The sequence below is a fragment of the Lissotriton helveticus genome, chromosome 1_1 (assembly GCF_964261635.1).
Source record: "Lissotriton helveticus chromosome 1_1, aLisHel1.1, whole genome shotgun sequence".
Lineage (NCBI taxonomy): Eukaryota > Metazoa > Chordata > Amphibia > Caudata > Salamandridae > Lissotriton > Lissotriton helveticus.
Window position 1 is genome coordinate 1,981,269,778 of NC_136057.1, and position 19,095 is coordinate 1,981,288,872.

At 44.7% G+C, this 19,095-nt stretch overlaps 1 protein-coding gene across 2 annotated transcripts in view; it reads right to left on the reverse strand.

Annotated features, from left to right (window-relative positions):
• DPYD (dihydropyrimidine dehydrogenase) overlaps positions 1 to 19,095 on the reverse strand; it is a 3,662,673-nt gene that overhangs the window by 2,161,311 nt on the left and 1,482,267 nt on the right. The window lies entirely within an intron of this gene.

Here is a 19,095-nt window from a genome sequence, read left to right on the forward strand (position 1 = left end):
TTGACAATGCAGAAATAGGGACTCTAATGGTTAGCTTTCTTCATATTGACGAGAAATAAAAAATGCATGCTTTGTTCACATTCTTGATGTTTTATCAAAACCGCAAAAGGGTATTTAAAATATTAAAATGGCTCAGCTAAGTTCCAAAACATCAAAACAATGTACAGGGTACATTCCACTCTGACTTCTTAAAAAGTGCTTTCATATTTGGAACTACCAAAAGCTACTTTTTACGAGTTCACATATTTCATACAGAATTTTCTATGACCCAAGGAAGACATTTAAAAAAAAGCAATTATTCTTGAATAGTGAATTTAATTTTCTGCTATTCCTCAGTCTGAACGGGAGGGAAAGTTCAATGGTGCGTGGCCAACTGACTGACTGAGGGTATTTATAGAGCGCACTACAGCCGAGGCGTCTTGGCGCTGAGTAAAGTGACTGAACATAATTCCTGACATCTTTAGGGTACGAAGAAGAGCCATGTTTTGATTTTCTTCCTGAAGACCAGTCTATTTGGAATCATTCTCAGGTGATTGGGCAGTGAGTTCCAAAGTTTAGATGCCAGGAAGGAAAAGCGTTTTCCTCCACACCTTACTCTTTTTATCTTAGGGATTATGACCAGGCCAAGAGTGTCTGACCTTAGGGAGCGTGTTGGCAGATAACGGGAAAACAAGGATTGTACATCCTCAGCCCCACCACCAATCAAGACTTTGTGTACCAAACAAAGTGTCTTAAAATTGACACGTCGGCAGACTGGGAGCCAATTAAGTTGTTTTATACTATTCGATGTGGGATGATGTTCAGGTAACTTGAACAGCACTCTAGCTGCCGCATTCTGAATTGATTGAAGTTTGGCAAATTGGGGAACACCTGCTCCTAGATAGAGGGCATTGCAATAATCAATTCCAGAAAGAATCGTGGCACATATCACTGTTTTCCTCAAGGAAAAGGGAATGAACAGGAGAATCCTCCTGAGGCCTTTTAGCATAAAGAAACAGGCAGATGCTACTTGATTAATATGAGGGGCCCAGGTAAGATTTTAGTCCAACATAACGCCTAGGTTCCTGGCTTTGTTCACTGACACCGGACAAGTACCCGCTGTAGATGTCCACCAAAGATGATTCCAGATCAAAACTTTCTGACCAAACTCCAGGACCTCAGTTTTGTCAGTGTTTAACTTTAAAAAGTTAGAATTCATCCAGGCCATCTGGGCAGAGGTGCACTTACAGAATTTAGCTGCCATGGCATCCACTGACTAAGTTACGGACAATATAAGATGAGGGCCCGATTCACAGAATTAACTTAAGACAAAATCGTAAACTTACTACTTTTGGTATTCACAGAATGCACTTACTACTTTTGGCATTCAAAGAATCCACTTACTACTTTTGGTATTCACAGAATGGACTTACGACTACTAACTTTACGTGAATCGGGCCCTGAGTGTCATCAGCGTATGACACCAGCATAAAGCCATAGCTTTTTATTAGTCTGGCCAGAGGGGCTACATAAATATTAAAAAGTGTAGGGGGTAGTGCCGAGCCCTGAGGGACTCCACCAGGGAGTGTAAACTCCTCCGACCGATATCAATCCCAAAAAATGACTTGTTCCCTAGACGATAAGAAAGAGGAGAGGAGGGCAAGGGCTGTACCACTTATACCTACAACCTGTATTCTTTGTATTATTACCGCATAGCTCACGGTATCAAAGGCTGCTGTTAAATCAAGCAGGACCAATATATCCCTTACTCCCTCATTCATCACCTTCCGTATTTCCTCTGCTGCCATAATCAAGGCTGTCTCCATAGAGTGTTTTGAACGGAAACCATGTTGTGTGTTGTCCAGAATGTTATTGATCTGAAGATAAGATGTTAGTTCTGAGTTGAAGGCCTTCTCAAGAACATTGGCAGGCAGAGGTAGACATGAGATGGGACAATAGTTTTTCTCGTCTAGTGGGTCCAGCTTAGGTTTTTTAAGAAGGGGGCGAATACAAGCTTTTTTCAACGTTGTTGGAAAGACTCCTAAAGTTAGAATTTAATTTAAAACAGGAGATAGTGCAGAGCTTATCTGCTCTGGGGTCAGATGTAGCATATACGGTGGGCAAGGGTCCAGGGGAGAGCCTGATTTAATTTTTAAAAGTAATTCCGCCACTTTCTCCTCTGCCAGTGATGGAAATTGCGATAGGCAACAGTGCTTGACCCTACCGTCAGACTGCGCAGAAACATTTCCCACTCCATGGCAATGGTGAAACAAAATCATTGTCAAGTAGAAAAAGGTTAGGAAATTGGGAGAGCAATAGGAGAAGGTAATTGCTAACTTTCATAGGCCATTATTTGGCAGCAAGGTCACTTCTGATAATGATACTGTTTGAAAACAAAATCCTTGGATAATACAGAAGGTTCTGAATGGTTGTTTAGAGTCTGTTGGCTTCTGAAGCAAAGGACTAAGGGATTGTTGCCTTCTCAGGTATCATCGAAAATCATCTTTTAAAATATGCTATTTAGGGCAGTAGCTTTGGTTTTGTGAGCTTGCCCTTCCACCATAAACATATTCAGTGCTTAATTTGTAAACGAATAAGTGCCAGGGCCCTCATCAGGAGGGCACTGCAGCTTGTCCCGCCCATTGCCCCTGCTAGTGCCAACAGTGACAGTTTCAGCACAACTACTAACATTGCAATCCTACAAGTCTGACAGTTCAGATTGTTTCAGGCCCCCAAAGATATAAGAATGGCCTGGGCGGAAGATATTATACATTTTTAATCTATATTGAATTAATGAACAACCGCTGTTGTGCTCATCTCTAAATTAGAAAACAGTGCTACCAAGTGGCAGACTGACATAAGTGTTGGTGTTGGACAATTAAGTGCAAGGCACCGGAAACCAGCAGCTCAAATTAGGCGCTGAATATGTTTTGTGGTTTAAACAAGGCTTTGGTTAATGATGTTATCAACAATTGGGAGGGCAGGCATAAAACAGCCCTGCACGTTCTGTAGCATCTAGCTTAAAATTGCATGAAGGAAAGGATGTAACCAAAATCTAATCTGCTGCCTGGATTCAGTACTGTTTTGTTGGTATCCAACCTGTGCTAGCAATTTTAGTCCATTGTTGACTATGTGATACCTAATTTCCTTTTTTAAGCAATTTTCGTGGTCCAGCGTCCTGAACCAAAAGGTGAGTGCAAATTGGACACAGCTGCAAGTAAAATGTGACTAACAGGGGTTGAACATAACCGTTGTTGTTACTAACAGCTGCTGACTTTCTTTAAAGGCAGAGGGAATGGGTACATTCGTTCAGGTACAGGCCAAGAAAAGATTGGGGCGGTCAATTGGCTGGTGGAGGGTACATTTCTAATTTTAAAAAAATCATAGAAGATGGCAAGGGTAACTGGCCACTCTAGAAGGTAGCAGAGTTATAGTTTATAAGTGTTGTGTTTCTCCTTGTGATAACAAAAAACGTGGTATTTGCACAGTGAATCTAACAACCATATCCTTTGGGGTGCACTGCTTTATTTAAGAAACAACACATTTTTTATCAACAATTTCCATGAGCATTTTGATACAAGTGCATACATACAAGTGCTTTTCCTTATACAGATTCACTAAATGGCATGTGTGCGCCTTTGCACGTTTTGTCACATATTCCATGTTTTATGGTTTCCAGATCGCTTATGCTTTATTATACTATAAACAACATTTGTAAACAATGCTACTGTTCAGTTAGTTCGTTTATCTTCTGCTATAAGTATTGACCAACAGTACTCCTTTCAATTCTGCCTGGTTCTTTCTGGTAGCCTATTTAGCAGTGAACACATCAAATCAATGCTTAGTTATGGTGCATGAGATTGTAATTTATAATAAGCATGGGCTGAAAATTCGTTCAGCTCGCGAAATTTGCGGTTTTTTAGCAATTTCGCGTTCCGCGAATTGCGTGAAATTGCCAAACAATCCGCAATGTGCAAGTTCGCGAACTTTTTTGCTTGTTCGCGCTTCAAAAATACAATCTCGCGCGGGCTGCGTTTACTTACCTTGATTCTGAGTTTGCCGAGTTGTTTTCCTCCCGCGAGCAAGATGGTCGCGCCCAAAAACGACCGCAAGGGTATGTTTGCGATAGCTGTGCTGAAAAAAAAAACCTGCGAACACGGCAAAATAAAAAAAGTCGCAAGTTCGCACAAATTTGTGGATTTCGCGGACTGCAAAATTCGCGCGAAAGCGAATTCGCGGAACGAAATGAAATTTTGCCCATACTTAATTTATAATGCTACGTGCATGCCTTTAAATTCCCTTGTTTGTGCGTCCATTTATCTTATGGCACTACTCTTTACCTCATCCATAAGGGACATGGTCACTTCCATCCATAGATCTGCTATGGGTTTTTGGGTATGCCCCTCCTCTCCTCAGCTCGTATGGCAGCCCTCTCTGCTCTCTTCCACCTGCCGCGTGGTGGCCCTCTGGTGATGCCCAATGTTGTGCTAAGTCCGTGCGGGTGACAACTAGGGCCAGGTCTAAGACTCTATTGCCCACTTTCTTTTCCTTCCTGTGTGGGTATACTGCCAGTAGACACACTTCCATCATTAGCAAGTCCCTTGTATTTAGCGTTTGTCCATTTCCATCACAACCCTAATCCTGAGGAGCTGCGGAGACAGCACATAGTGTCTGTATGATTTATGATATTTAATCTATTGGGTGTATGGCATGTAGTGTGCAGTACTTGAATTGCCTATGTTTATACCGGGTGTATATGAAAAAGTAATTGGCATGTTCTAAGGTGTATCCTACTCCTGTCCTCTGAATTCTCTGTCCAATGTTACCTCTCATCTGGCTCACAGTGTCGGTAGGTCGTCCAATGTCATTAACAAAAATGTTTCGGATAGCCATGAAACCAGTGCTTAATTTGTAAAATATTACGTGCCAGGGCTCTGATAAGAAAGCCACTGCAGCGATGACGCCCTTGTCATCGCTGCCAAAACAACTACTAACCATCTCTCTCGAATGTAAATGTGACAGTTAAGAATATTTTAGTTCCCCAAGTTAAAGAAATGGTTGGGGAGGCAGATATTAGAACTTTTAATGTATATTGTATTCCTAAACTACAGTTGTCCTGCTCATCTCTAAATTAGATGAGCACCGCCACCATGTGGTGGACTGTTCTAGGTATGGTGTTGACACTTTGGTGCCAGAGCGGAGCTGTGTTAGCTAACGGGATGGAACCCAGGGAGGAGCGCTTATTATGTAGAAGTTCTGACAACAGGCGGCGCTCAGTGATGGCTATCTCCCTTTCTAACGCAGAGGCAGCCCTACTAATGGAGTGGTCTAAAGTTCCTCTGACGGACCCTCCCGCCAGGGAATTCCTACCATTTGTAGGGCGTGAAGACATGATGTAATTGAATTAGTTTTCACAAAACAAACTCCAGCATATAAAGAACAATATAGGGAAGAAATAAATTACAGCAAAATACACGAATCCAGCTATAATGAGTCTTATAGGAAAAGGCACTGACAATAAGCCTGCAGTCTTACTGTACATGTCCAGGAACGCAGGATGGAAATAACGTGGCCCAGGCCAGCCTTGGCCAGCCCCCGACGGCCACAGACGGCCCGCCCTTTGCCCAGGCTTAGCCCGGCGACCGCTCGCGCGCGTCCCACGGCGCGGAGGAAACGCCGATGTTTTATGCGCCTCTGGGTGTGGAAGTGCGCGTTGGTGGGTGTGGCAGTCCCGCCAGGAATTGTGGGGGCTGCAGTCCTCCCGCTCAGTGGCCGCTAGCTGCTATGATGAGCGGCGACGGGGAAGACCAGCAGGCGTAGATGGCAAGGAAGTGCGATGCGGGCTCCAGACACGAGCCCCATTCCTCAGGGCACCAAAAAGCAACCAGGCAGGTGATTTGTTTGAGTCTCCCACTCCACCGAGGGAGCGCCGATGTTTTACGCGCCTCCGGGCACGGAAGTGCGCGTGGGTGGGCGTGGCAGTCCCACCAGGAATCGTGGGGGCTGCAGTCCTCCCGCTCAGCGGCCCCTAGCAGGTATGATGAGCGGCGGCGGGGAGGACTAGCAGGCGTAGATGACAAGGAAGTGCGGTGCGGGCTCCAGACACGACCGCCGTTCCTCAGGGCACCAAAAAGCAACCAGGCAGGTCATTTGTTTGAGACTCCCACTCCACCGAGGGAGCGCCGATGTTTTATGCGCCTCCGGGCACGGAAGTGCGCGTGAGTGGGCGTGGCTGTCCCACCAGGAATCGTGGGGCTGCAGTCCTCCCGCTCAGCGGCGGCTAGCAGGTATGATGAGTGGCGGCGGGAAGGACCAGCAGGTGTAGATGGCAAGGAAGTGTGGTGCGTGCTCAAGACACGAGCGCCGTTGCTTAGGGTACCAAAAAGCAACTAGGCAGGTGATTTGTTTGAGTCCTCAACTATTCAATTCAATTCAATGAATTAGTTTTTATATAGCACATAGCTACCCGACTGGGCTTTTCAGTGTTAATTGCAACAATCTCTCCAGAATATTTGCATGAACCTTCGGCATGAACCTTTTGGCTAAAACCCACGCTTCAGAAAAGGTGGGGTTGTAGACGTTTTCTGAAGCAGACTTCAGACTGCTGACTTCTGAGGGAGGCGGGAAGGGTGTTCTAAAGGTTGGGCACAAATTACTCACAGGAATGACTGCTGCTTCTTGTTCTTTTGTCCTTGAGCACTGACAGGAGATCTTGACTGCTTGATTGAGGAGACCAACCTGGAACATAGGAGGTAAGTAGGCTCCAGATGACAAGTGGGCCTTTCCCATGGATGGCTGGATGGAAAAGCCTTCATATTCATTCTCTTTTGAACCAGAATCCAATTCCAGTGAAGGGCTAGTAGGGCTGGTCTGGCTAATTGGTTCTTAGGTATTTTGTGAAGGATGCTGGATGCGGCATTCTAGATCACTTGGAGTCCCTTTATCACTTATTTTGGACTCCTTAAGTAGAGGGAGCTACTACAGTCTAGATGTGAGTTTGGTAGACCCTGTATCCCAGGATGCTAAAACAGGATACCACAAGTTTTCTGGCCTGTATTTCCATCGTGAGTTTGTCATCCATCCAGAAACCCACACTTTGTGCTGCTTAGGGAGGCTCGGGTACTCTCCTAGTTCTTCAAGCCACAACAATTCCAGTACTAAGGTATCCATTGAATGAAGCATTCCCCATGAGTATCCATTGTGTAAAGCATTCTCCATGAGTAACAATTAGCCACAGTCTCAATCGCTACTCTGTTTGAGTCCCTCAGCCTCCTTACTGTAAAATATCCCCCTTCAGAAGTCCGCAGCCCAATTAGAGGCAAAGCAGTTGTGGTAGAAATTGGGTCTCCAGTTGGCAGAGGTATGCACCTTGCCAAAGTATGGACCACAATCCTAGTCAGGGTAAGTGAGATACACAAACTAGATTAACCTGTGCTCACCCTCTGGCAGCTTGGCACAGAGCAGTCAAGCTTAGCTTAAGGGGCAATGTGCAACACTTAAATTATAGTAACACAGTGAAAACACCATAAAAAGACTCCACACCGGTTTAAAAAAATTTAAAATATTTGGGTGAGTAAAACAAGAACAAACAACCAAAATCTAATATGTAGAAGTTGAGATATTCATTTTTAAAGAATAAACTGTAATAGAGTGCTTAAAGGCCAATAGCACCTAGGTCACGCTGGACCGGGGCAAATCCAAAGTTCAGTCAGACCGTGATGAATGGCAGACCATCAAAAGGACCCATGCAGGGCCCACTGAAAAAGTACCTTGGGTGGAGCTGACGTCAACGTGAAAGACTTGTTGCGTCAATTCCGATCCACGCAGTTGTGTAGCTGCATCAATGCTAAGCCTCGTTATCAGGTCCCGTGTCATCAAAGCCTTAATGATGCAGGCGCTGGGTCACTGCCAAACCTTGCAGTTGGGTTGCACCTAGTCATCGAGCCGTGTAGCGATGTCCTTGAAGCGGCGCTGCATTAGCGTTGAAGGGCACTGCATCGGTTCTGATCAAGGTAAAGTCATCACTAAGTCAATCTTTGTAGGAAAGCAGCTGCAGAGCCACTTTCAATGCCCAGATCTGAATTGGCACTACTTAGGAGGTCAGGACTCACAGTTGGCAGAGTCAAACATCTGAAGCAGAGTTGAAGGATGTCTTTGATGGCCCTGAGACTTCAAACCAGGAGGCAAGCCACCAAGCCCTTGGAGAAATGTGGGTTCAAGGTAGTAGAGAGCAGGTCCAGTCCTTCTTATATCCCAGGCAAGACCAGCAGGTAGAAGGCAGACACAGCAAAGTAGTTAGCAAGTGGCAGTCTCTCCTATAGCACAGCAGCTCTTCTTTCTGACAGAATGTCCTTAGTTCCAGGAATGTTCTAAAAGCTATTATGCTGATAGGGGGTCCTACAAGCCAGTGCAAACATTCATGTGAGAGTGGAAGAAGATCCCCCCGTCAAGTAAATATTGTTAAAATGTATAAATGAGGCTTGTATGGTCTCACTCAATGGGGTGTCACTAAGTGTCATTGGAAAAACATATTCAACAATTGGGACCACCATCCTCTTCCTCAGGTACCAAAAACAAATCCTGTCACTATTTTAAATCTAATGCTGACAATGGTGACTGCCACCAAGTAGCATGGGTGGGGCGGATAGAAAAATACATTCAAAAAAGTTTCCAATATTGCTGTTGGACCACCGCCTCACCTCGTGTCATCCTCATTGGTTCCTGCTTCAAGTAGGAAGCCCACCCAGGATCCCCTAATCAATCACAATGCTGCAATAAAGTGTCATGATTAGTCTGCGCATTGTGGTTTGGCACTCGGACAGGTAGTGGGAGTTTGTGCATGTTCCTCACCAGGCTGTGTATTATAGCGTGGTGGGGAACATGCAAAGTTGCTCATGGCTGTTTTGCCGGCCCAAGATCGCCACGCGCACTTAGGTGTCCACTACTTCTCCCCTTGCTGGCTGTGAAGACAGCCAAGCCCCACCCCGTGAACCTGCCTGACAATGGGAAAATAAAATGATAATAAAATAGTGTTATTATCATTTATTTTTCCTTTTTCCACTGCTCAAAATGCAGTGGAGAACAACTCCTCAATCTTAGTTGAGGAGCCACTGCTGAATGCAGACATATTTTTTATACCTCTCCTCCTAAATTTTGCCTTTCTTACTTATGTATTTCTTTCTGCTAAGATGTTTGCTTTAATGTGTCTGGTGTCTCAATATAAAGACTAGTGTTATATCAGTGATAATATCCATTTTCATTCAACTTTAATCTTACTTGTGTAAGGTGTGCCTGCTGTTAAACGTTTCAGGCTAGAATGTTTACTTAAATATATTTTAAGCCTAATAATAATCAATCAATGTGCCAATTATTACAGCTTCAGAGCAATTGCATTTCGTTTTCTGTGCTTAGAACGTGCAACACATAGCAAACTATACCAGCATTTTAAGCAGGTTCCAAAAACAACAGCTGCTGGACTCACTGAGTCAACTCTGCATAGCTCCAATCTGTTTGCCTTTTGATTGAGCCAAATAATGCAGAATGTCTCTCCCACTCGGGTATATGCATGAAATCAAACACAAATAGCACACTTGAGAAGATATATTCCTGTAGAATAACCATCATGTGCTCTTTATCTGACAGCATTCACAGCAGCTCCATTCTTTCAATCCTCAGAATGGAACTAACACTGTTTCTCTAGTATGGTTTCTTTAATTCAATAAAGACTAATTCCAATATTTTTTCACTATCATGTACTTTATAACAGTATTTCACATGGATTGCAGCCCTATACTGATTTTTTCAAATGTCTACAATAAACTAATCACCTAGTTTAATGATGTATTTATTAATCCAGGGTTCTTTTTAACAGCGTCATACACCACCTGATGACTACTTAAGAGTGGCCTTTTAAATGTACTGCAAACACAGCAGAGAACAGTTTGGAAATTATAATCCAGTAAAATACCAGATGGAGTCCGCAGTCAACAAATTTAATTTCAAGTCGTGAATTTGTGGTTTGAGTGGATGCTCACTTGGTCTCTTCAATACAGGTTTCTAAAACACTGTTATGTTTGTTCTGCCCGCAAACATGGGCTAATTAAACTCCAAGGCCTGAGGCCCTGTTCAATTTGTGAGTGAGGGATATGCATTAGCTAGTGCATGAAATGACTGATTAGTGGTTGCCATCTAGTTGTTGTGAGGCATCAAATCATGCAGGAACACACCATCTTTGTCCCATGGGCCACCCTGCCATAAATGCCCTGGGTACCATATATTAAAGACTAATAAGTAAGTCAGTACTTTCCAATTGGGTATAACCAATTCAACATACACTTTGTAAGGGTCAGAACACTAGCACAGAGGTCTGGTTTCCTTTTAAGGTAATAGTTGCCTCGGTGGAGTGTGGCTTGTCGTTCAAGATGGAGGTTGCATAAGCGACGTGCTTCGGGCCCGGGCACTTAATCCGTTTAAAATCCAACTTTCCCTTCTTAATCGGAGTGCTGGCAGAGACACTGGGGGCATAGCTGACAACAGGCGGACTACGAAATGGGAACTCTGAAGACTATGATGATCAATAGCCCGAGTGTTAGACCGCAGTGGATCCTGGTGATTCGATGGGCCTGATGCATTGGAGTGGCCTTTAAAGCAGCTGACTTTCCTGAGACCTGACCAGGCCAGGGGAGCCTGGAGGCGGCGTGTGTGCACACGCAGGGCCCCGGATCCAGGCCTAGAAGTGTATGCCTGGACTTGACAACCGGAAAAGCCCTGGACCAGTCTGCTGTGACCCGCAACGCTTGGTGCAGATCAAGGCACCCCCAACGAAGATGTGATGCCGGGGGAGACTCTATCTGGGCGGGTTTGGTGGTCCCGTTGGACATTCGTAGGCCGTCTCTTTCTTCCTGCCTCCCCCCTTGAATGTAGTGATGCATTTGGGAGCCCCGGCTGGGGCGCAGCAGAGTGCATCGCGGTGCCACCACCTCAGGCCCTGAGAACCGAGATCCAGGGCCGGACTGGCTACCGGGCGTTTTGGAATGCTGCTGAGCTGGGGGCTGATTTCGTTGATGGGGACCTGCTTGTGCTGAACGAAATTTGTTTCGCTTTGTTTATTTCAAAGTACATACAGGTCTCCATCAACAAAATAGGCCCCCACCACAGTGAAATCAGCCCCCAGCTCGGCAGCATTCCAAAACGCCCGGTAGTCAGTCCCGCCCTTCCGAGATCAATGTGGGACCTGCTGGGGGTGATTTTCTGAGGACCATGATGTTTGGGCATAGATCGAGATGTTCCCTGCGGAGCTGGGATATTAAAAGAGGTACTGTTTAGTGAAGGTGGTGGTTCCGTAGGGCAGCCGCAAGATTCTCCCTCTCTCCCCAGCTGCCCCCCCCCAGAAAAAAGTGGTACTCCTTTTGGAGGTGAGCTCTGAGGCCACAGCCGGGCACAGACTTTAATAACCTCACTCCAGTCAGCTGTTAGTGCCCCCTTTTAATACCAGCTGGTCCAACTGGGTCAGAGCGGACCACATCACCAAGTCCCTGCAAGGGGCCAAAAGTACTGTGTCTAGAGTGGAGCCTGTTTAAGACACTTTGCTGGTGGGAGCCAACAGCGTTGTTGAGTGCAGATGGGACCCAATCAGTGGAGGTACGGCAAGGTACTGTTGGGACAGAACACCAGGCATCTGTGAGTGTTTGGCAGTTGTATAACTGTGGGGGCACGTAGTGAAAAATATTGGAGCTGGGCACGGAAGAGTGACTGCAACACCCTACTCTGCGGCTGGTACTAGGTGGAGTGAAACTAATATGGCACCCATCTATAGGTCCATCTGTAGGTGCGTCCCTGCTGCATGTAACTGGCATTGGAAGCTAGTGGGCTCACACAGTGATCCGCATTGCAATAAGCACTATCGCAGACTGTAAACTTGGAAAGGGCCACCTATCACTTATCATTGCAGAGGGCCCTGGCCTCACTTGAACAGATGATGAGCAGCTAGTGAACGCAGTGATCGGATTGATCCCCCATATAGTTGCATACTGCTTATTCAACCTGACCACTTGTAATCATGAGCAGAGGGAATACTAGAACAGCTTTAAGGTCAGGGAGGGCTGGGGCTCACTCGCCAGCCTTCGGAGACCTCGCCCGGGCGCTCTCGACAAACGAGGAGGGGGCCACATCTAATCCTCCAGTGGATAACCTGGACATGATTCTGAAAGATTTGCGATTCCTGATCTGTAATTGAAAACCAATTGGGCACGATCTCAATAGAGCTCAACTTGCTCAAAGACGATCACAGAAAATCGGCTGATACAGTCAAGACTACAGAGCAAACTTTGGAAACAGTAGTGCCTCAAGTGAAAGATTACGAGGAACAGTTAAAACAAATGCACTAACAAATTGAATCCTTACAAGCCCATGCAGACGATGCAGAGGGTCAGGCTCGGAGCAATAACCTCAGGATCGTGGGCCTCCCAGAGGGAACGGAGGGTCCCAACCCAACAATCTACATGGAAGAGTGGCTGAAAACTAGTGTGACCCCTACATGTCTATTCACACATTTCACTGTTGAATGGGCCCGCCGAGTCCCCACACACCGACCAATACCTGGTGCAAAACCCATTCAATATTGGCAGGTTTTTGAATTACAGAGATCGAGATCATGTGTTGCAGGCAGCAAGGGACAAAGGCCCACTACAAGTACATAACACTAGAATCTCCATATTCCTTAACTACACACTGGCTGTCCAGCATAAACACTTTTCTTTTATAGATGTCAAGGCATGAGGCCTTACATTTGGATTGCTCTTCCCAGCCAAATTGAAAATCATTTATAACCAGCAATCGTTAATCTTTGATGCATCAGACAGTGCATGGGATTGGCTACACAGGAACTTTCCATATACATTACCTGCCAGACATCTGGAGACAATGCAGCCGAAATCACAGCATATCCCCCAGAGGCCCGGAAAGGGTCTCTTAACACAGAGCATGGTATCCAGTCCCCCACCTCACCAGCAGGTAATGGAAGGTAGGCAGGAGGCCCTCCGGTCCGGCAAGGCCCTCCACGTTACTCTGACTCAGGTGGAAGTGTTGCATTAATCTTATCAAAGACCACGCAGCTCAGTAATGACCCTATTGGGGTGACCTGATTGTACATAAAGTAGAACTTTGCCTACACACAGATTGAACAAGATATACAGGCCCTACAAACAGGCCACAATTGGCTCCAGTGACTCTTTAGCCAGTATACACCATACAATTATTTGGATTTAAGGTTTGGAATTCATGAAAGGGGTGGGTTGACAAGTCCCGAAGCCCGGCCTGTCCTTGGCACTTCCACTCACCATATAATGTTTTAGTTGTGAACTGAGTAGGCAGCTTACCCCAACGGTGAAAGCAATTGTTTAAAGTGTACTATGTTGTACTTTTTTGCACAGTTTGGTCGGGCGAAGTTAAATTGTTGGACCCAGTTTTGGGATAAGGTTGCATTGTTCATATTATTGCCGCACTGTCCGATGATGATCTGGGGGAGGTCAGGAGGGGCGTCGGGCGGGCTGGAGAGGCTTTTACAAATATTTTCTGATGATGTCGATTGCCAAATCTTATACTATCATATCATGGAATGTTCGTAGGATGAGAGCGATCCAAAAATGGCACAGAATAGCTGCACAACTACACCGCCGTAAAGCCCAAATAGTATATCTCCAAGAGACGCATTTAATACCATCGGAAACTAGTAAATTGCAGAGACGCTGGAGAGGCCAACTTAATGCAATGGCTTATTCTGCCTTCTCCATAGGGGCTGCAATTTGGATATGGACTGGAGTCACCTTCACTCTCAGCAAGAGTAAGATAGATGAGCGAGGAAGGAATGTGTTTCTATGGGGAGTCCTAGACGGTAAACAAGTGGTAGTAGGTTCCATTTACGCTCCAAATGTAGACCAGCATGCCTTTTTATCATGGATAGCTCAGGCTCTCTCAGACTGGTCTCAATACCCATGGATATTAGATGGGGATTTTAATGCAGTGTTTGATGTGCATCTGGACCGATCCCATCCTCCCCTACCGAACACTACCGCTAAAACACAGGCTGCTACCCTGACTTGATGGGCACAGGGATGGAATCTATTTGATGTTTGGAGATCACAACATGTTAATATGCTGTAATATTCTTATTATTCCCACCCGCATAACTTGCAAACCTGTTTAGACCGCTTCCTTTGTACACCAGATTTATTCCAGACTGTTAAACAGACTACTTATTTGGGAAAAATTATATCTGAACATAATCCCATAGAATTACCATTAAATTGGGGCCAAGCCTCCATGCCAATTGCAACGTGGCGGTTGTAGCCCTTACACTTGGAGGATCAAGTGTTCCTCACTGCATTAGCTACAACCATAACCACATATTTCAAGGAAAATGAAGGCACAACCATGACTAGATCTTTGGAGTGGGAGGCTTTTGAAGTAACAATACACGGGGTCTCCATGTGGTCCTTAGTAGGAGCCAGAAGGGAGCTAGTCAGAGACATAACAGACTTAGAAGACATTTTGCAGGCACTGGAAGTGGCAGCTCAAGCATACGCCAAAGAGGCAGAAAATCTGCAAGAAGCTATGATAAAATATGCTGAATTATTAGAGCGATTAAGAACAATTGACTTGAACGCATATACAATTTGAACACATGCTGAAACGGACAGGGCTAGCACCTTATTAGCGTGACTAGTCAAACCATAAACAACTCCCACTCCCAATTCAAGCGATATATAATACCCAGCGCACATTAGTCATTTCCCAAGATGAAATAAAAAGGACCTTTCAGGAACATTACACAAATCTTTATACTGCCCCCCCTAGATATGGCAGAAGCCACTGCTCACTTTCTCAGAGATATTGAACTCCCCGCTATCTTGGATTAAATGCTGAGGAATTGGCACCCCAAATACCCCAGTGGAGATCCGTACTGCTATAAAGGCATTGGACCGCAATAAAACCCCGGGCTCAGATGGGCTCCCTATTGAATTTTGCTCAACTTTTGAGGCACCATTGATTCCAAAACTATTGCAACTTTATACCACCTCACTTACAGAAGGCTCTCTGCCTCCCACCACTAGAGAGGCATTAGTCACGTCCTTATTGAAAACTAATAAGGCCTGACTGATCTCACGTTATAAAAACCCCTTTCAATACTTAATATGAATACGAAATACTTAGTAAAATTTTTTGCTTCCCAAATTATTACATCCGGACCAATGTGAGTTTATCCCCAAATGCAGTACCTCACTAAATATTCATCGTCTATATGCCCGATACATGCAGTTTATCACTAGATGTACATCAAGTGTTCGATACCCTGAGTTGGTCGTATATGCCAGCTGTATTGGCCAAATTTGGGTTACCTCCAGAATACTGCAATTGGGTAAAATTGATTTACACTAACCCCACAGCCCATGCTAAGACAGGGACAACCATCTCTCCTGCATATCATTAACCTTGGGTGTAGTTCAAGTAGTAGCGCTACGCAAAGCTACGCGAAGCTACGCGAAGTGCACTTCGCACTACGCAAGCTACGCGAACTGCGTAGTGCACTGTCCAAAATGCTGTTCGCACTGATTGCACAGTGCTGGATGCTTGTCCGCACTGTGCATTCAGTGCAAACCGCATCTTGCACAGTTCAAGCAGTCGTTTTCTGCCGCTCGAGTAGATTTGTACTCGAGTGGCAGCTTTCGCAACGCGGACTGGTAGATTCTCATCGCGAGCAGTCGCGAGCATACGTGACCACTTGCATTGAGAAACCTGACCTCCCCGCATTGAGAATCTCGCCAGGAGGTTTATTTTCCACGCTCACAATCGGCAACTTGATGTTGCTGATCCAGAACGAGGAATGAGGAAAACGCCTTGTTGTGATGTTATTTTGCTCACTCGCGGTCGCCAACTTGACATTGAGCAAGCAAAGAATGCATGTAGTTGCGCAAACTACGCAAGCGTAGCGTAGTCCTACGCCCAGGCCTCCATATCATGTCTACCGTGGAACTCATCAGGGATGCCCCCTATCATCCTTACTGTTTGTATTAGCGTTAGAGCCAATAGCACAAAATCTGCGTCGTACTATGGCCCCATATGGCATCCCGACAGGTCCCATAAATCATTCTATATCACTTTATGCAGATGACATGCTACTGTATTTTAAAGATCTGAATATGGACATGCAACCCATAGCTACAGTGTTTTCATGGTTCAGGGAAATATCCGGTTTAAATCTTAACGCTTCAAAGTCTGTGGCATACTCCTTGTAAGACACTTATAATAGACCCTATTTGCAATTTGGCCAGCTGAAGTTCAAATTAGAACCCACAACCTTAAAAATCTAGGAATACATATCTACAGAACCAAGGCAGACAGTATAGGCGGGAATATGGTTAGAGCTATTGATACTCTCTGCTCTCAGAGATTGTTCTGGACTACCTTGCCGTTAATGATGGCAGGCCGTTTAGCTGTGTCTAAAATGGTCATGCTGCCCACACTCCTATATCATTTTGTGAACCTTCCTGTTATCCTCCCGACATTGATTTTTTAAAATGCTAGATAACTTATTGTGATCTTTACTTTGGGGAACGGGTCGGCATAGATTAGCCTTGGCCAAAAGGCAGTTTCCGAGCGCCACGGGCGGTGTTTGGGGCTCTTGATTTTAAGGCGTATTGCATAGTTGGGCAGTTGCAATGTCTAGCATATTGGTTAGCTGGCCATAATCTATTTGAAATAGGTGATTCTATTGAACATCTGCAGCACAGAGCTCTATAGGCATTGCTATGCCCTGGAGCTGACAGGATGTGAGGTCCCCCTTCCTCCTGCATATTACAATACATTATTGGAAACAGGAGCTAAAATATGCAAAGATTCCACTTCCATATGACCCAAACATTCCACTCAGTGGCCTACCCACCCGGCTTGGAATATTGTCAAATACCTGGTTACAGAACTGGATACACGCCGGTACGGAGACAGTGGGTGACTTATTTTTAGATGGTAATTGATGCCCATGACACATTTGAGCGTACCAATGCAGTACCAGTCATGTTAGTCTTCACACACGCTGCAATCACACAATTTATTCAGATATATTGGTTGATGGACCAGAAAGAGCCCACTACCTTCCAATTATTAAGGACCATTCACATAATGGGTCATGGGTGTCACCTTGTTAGGTGGTTTTACCTGAGACTGAGGGAACATTTGGGTACTCCACTATTGCCTCTTTGGCAAAAATAGGAAACAGTGCTAGCAAGGCAATTGCAAGATAGGGAATGGGCCTTAGTCCTAGAACATCCTAAGCGGGTTTCCCATAATTTCTGACTAAAACAATACAGCTACTAATATTACGCAGGGGCTACCTCACACCGCTGACAAGACAGAAAATGCATACCACTGCTTCTTCTGAATGTCCAAGATGTTCTCATCAAGATGCTGACTTCATTCACATGTTATGGACTTGTCGTACATTGGGGAAGTTATGGTCGGAGGTCATTCGGGGTTTTTCACTACTTACAGAGAGCTCTCCTTGGGCCTCTATAGAGGTCTGTCTCTCGGCCTTTTCCCTCTCCCAAAAAAAGGCGACTTTACTGCGCCGCTTTGCGGGTTTAGCCCTGATGCTTACTAAAAGATTAATCACACAGAACTGGAAATCCCGCACAGCACCACGTGAAGGCAAAAGGAGAGAGGAGGTTATTAGATGGGCTATAGCTGAGGGAGAGGCACTTCGGCGTGAGGGATATAGAATATTAGAGAAGAAGCCGATCTCCCTAGACTGGACTCAACTGTTAGAACAGTTTAAAGCAGACACAGGAGTGGAGATGGAAGGTCCCCAGAATACACTGAATGACCATATAGATAGTACTGGATTCCCAACTGCACTGTTATTTGGACATAAATGTTTGTTTCCTTCTTCCCCTCTTCCCCTCTCCCGTCCCTCCATCCCTCTCCCCTTGTCCTTTCCTCCAGTATCGGAAGGGATTACCCCAAAGGGCTACATGCTTGAACGGGGCGATTGGATCACAGCGGCAAAGTTTAAGGGAATGCTTTTTGGGGTGGGATGTATTGAGGGAAGGGTATTAAGGGAGGGCTAAAAGTTTCTGTAAAAAAATACCTATATCTACTGCTCCTTAAGGATTGGTTTGTAAGCACTTATCTATCTTGGCCGTGAACAAACATATGATACTGTTGATTGAAAAATTACTAGATCTGTATGAAAACATAAGAATTCTTGTACACTAGACATGTAAAATGTACAAAAAAGTAATTCAAGAAGGTACAATTTGTATGCAAACCCAATTGCTTAATATAATATATGGAAAAAAAAGAAACGCAAGAGTTTCTGGTGCTCCCTACTAACTAGGACTCTAGTTACATTGTCTTCAATGGGAGACTGACTTCCTAGGATTTCGTCACTATCAGGGTAGAAGGGATATGGTCTAACCTAAAGAAGGGTTACATGTCAATGTCCAGCAGGTATTGTACCAAAATATTGAGCCCTAAATGTTGTTCATAAAAAATACTGCACTGGAAATAGTAATAGAAAATCTACCCCCAATAAGATGACATTTTGCAAATGATATTTATGACATGGTCTTTATGTTGGGCAATAATTTTGACAATTATAATGTGACATTCAATTTGTCCAGCAAAGACTTTATTATTTCAAGCAAAGTGCAAAAGTCTACGTTATATCTCACAAAAAACAATGTTTACTACTAAAATGTGTATGTGGAATAAAGAGAAATCTATTGAGTTGATGATAGTGAAATTTCAAGTGGCCAAATTGAAAAATTGGACATCTCCAAAAGTGAAGAAATTCATGAGCGTTATAGTGTACATACTTAACATTCAAAGGAAGTGATTGGAAATACTATTGAATTATTCCTAATGAAGAAAGCGAAGGGAACTTCCATGAGTGTTTGGGAAAGAAGTTTGGAAGCTCATTGTTTTCCACAGCTCTTCCCCACTGGAAAAGGTGGACGATATGACAAACGACCAGTAGAGATTTCAGCATCAGAATATCGTACAACAAGATGTAATCAGAAGATCGAATATTTCGACAATGTATGCCATATTTATTTCATGTTT